The sequence below is a fragment of the Leptonotus elevatus genome, unplaced genomic scaffold (genome assembly GCF_054856555.1).
Source record: "Leptonotus elevatus isolate MCC_2025b unplaced genomic scaffold, RoL_Lele_1.0 HiC_scaffold_152, whole genome shotgun sequence".
Taxonomy (NCBI): Eukaryota; Metazoa; Chordata; class Actinopteri; order Syngnathiformes; family Syngnathidae; genus Leptonotus; species Leptonotus elevatus.
The window spans coordinates 12,501-15,000 of record NW_028233543.1 but is presented as its reverse complement, the minus strand read 5'-3'; positions in this window follow the sequence as shown (position 1 = coordinate 15,000).

Below are 2,500 nucleotides of genomic sequence, written 5' to 3'. Positions count from 1 at the left end.
TACAGCGCCCCTAATGACGACAGGTGGTACTGCGCCCCTGGTAGCCCGGCCATTGAAAATGAATGGGCCCATTCATTTCAATGGGGAATTTCGACCCCTGGTTGCCCGCCATTCATTTCAATGGGGAATTTCGACCCCTGGTCGCCCGCCATTCATTTCAATGGGGACTTTCGACCCCTGGTTGCCCGCCATTCATTTCAATGGGGGATTTCGACCCCTGGTCGCCCGCCATTCATTTCAATGGGGGATTTCGACCCCTGGTAGCCCGCCATTCATTTCAATGGGGGACTTCGACCCCTGGTAGCCCGCCATTCATTTCAATGGGGGACTTGGACCCCTGGTAGCCCGCCATTCATTTCAATGGGGGATTTCGACCCCTGGTCGCCCGCCATTCATTTCAATGGGGGATTTCGACCCCTGGTAGCCCGCCATTCATTTCAATGGGGGACTTCGACCCCTGGTTGCCCGCCATTCATTTCAATGGGGGATTTCGACCCCTGGTCGCCCGCCATTCATTTCAATGGGGGATTTCGACCCCTGGTCGCCCGCCATTCATTTCAATGGGGGATTTCGACCCCTGGTAGCCCGCCATTCATTTCAATGGGGGACTTCGACCCCTGGTAGCCCGCCATTCATTTCAATGGGGGACTTGGACCCCTGGTAGCCCGCCATTCATTTCAATGGGGGACTTCGACCCCTGGTTGCCCGCCATTCATTTCAATGGGGGACTTCGACCCCTGGTTGCCCGCCATTCATTTCAATGGGGGATTTCGACCCCTGGTCGCCCGCCATTCATTTCAATGGGGGATTTCGACCCCTGGTAGCCCGCCATTCATTTCAATGGGGGACTTCGACCCCTGGTTGCCCGCCATTCATTTCAATGGGGGACTTCGACCCCTGGTTGCCCGCCATTCATTTCAATGGGGGATTTCGACCCCTGGTCGCCCGCCATTCATTTCAATGGGGGATTTCGACCCCTGGTAACCCGCCATTCATTTCAATGGGGGACTTCGACCCCTGGTTGCCCGCCATTCATTTCAATGGGGGACTTCGACCCCTGGTTGCCCGCCATTCATTTCAATGGGGGATTTCGACCCCTGGTTGCCCGGCATTCGTTCCTATGTGGCGGGGGATTTCAACCCCAGGTCGCCCTCGTGTGGTTCTTTTTGGCGCAGCTGACGGGCTCCGCTGCTCATGGAGGTTTGCTAGTGGAGGATAACCCCCTGCCTGGGCAACTCGAACGCCCGGCTCCCCCCCGGTCCGCTGGAGCTCCTCCAACGGCCAGCAACAAGCCCCGAAGACGGGCGCGCTCCCCGCGGTCCGCTGGAGCTCCTCCAACGGCCAGCAACAAGCCCCGAAGACGGGCGCGCTCCCCGCGGTCCGCTGGAGCTCCTCCAACGGCCAGCAACAAGCCCCGAAGACGGGCGCGCTCCCCCCGGTCCGCTGGAGCTCCGCCAACGGCCAGCAACAAGCCCCGAAGACGGGCGCGCTCCCCCCGGTCCGCCAACGGCCAGCAACAAGCCCCGAAGACGGGCGCGCTCCCCGCGGTCCGCTGGAGCTCCTCCAACGGCCAGCAACAAGCCCCGAAGACGGGCGCGCTCCCCCCGGTCCGCTGGAGCTCCTCCAACGGCCAGCAACAAGCCCCGAAGACGGGCGCGCTCCCCGCGGTCCGCTGGAGCTCCTCCAACGGCCAGCAACAAGCCCCGAAGACGGGCGCGCTCCCCGCGGTCCGCTGGAGCTCCTCCAACGGCCGGCAACAAGCCCCGAAGACGGGCGCGCTCCCCCCGGTCCGCTGGAGCTCCGCCAACGGCCAGCAACAAGCCCCGAAGACGGGCGCGCTCCCCCCGGTCCGCCAACGGCCAGCAACAAGCCCCGAAGACGGGCGCGCTCCCCGCGGTCCGCTGGAGCTCCTCCAACGGCCAGCAACAAGCCCCGAAGACGGGCGCGCTCCCCGCGGTCCGCTGGAGCTCCTCCAACGGCCAGCAACAAGCCCCGAAGACGGGCGCGCTCCCCCCGGTCCGCTGGAGCTCCTCCAACGGCCAGCAACAAGCCCCGAAGACGGGCGCGCTCCCCGCGGTCCGCTGGAGCTCCTCCAACGGCCAGCAACAAGCCCCGAAGACGGGCGCGCTCCCCGCGGTCCGCTGGAGCTCCTCCAACGGCCGGCAACAAGCCCCGAAGACGGGCGCGCTCCCCCCGGTCCGCTGGAGCTCCGCCAACGGCCAGCAACAAGCCCCGAAGACGGGCGCGCTCCCCCCGGTCCGCCAACGGCCAGCAACAAGCCCCGAAGACGGGCGCGCTCCCCGCGGTCCGCTGGAGCTCCTCCAACGGCCAGCAACAAGCCCCGAAGACGGGCGCGCTCCCCGCGGTCCGCTGGAGCTCCTCCAACGGCCAGCAACAAGCCCCGAAGACGGGCGCGCTCCCCCCGGTCCGCTGGAGCTCCTCCAACGGCCAGCAACAAGCCCCGAAGACGGGCGCGCTCCCCGCGGTCCGCTGGAGCTCC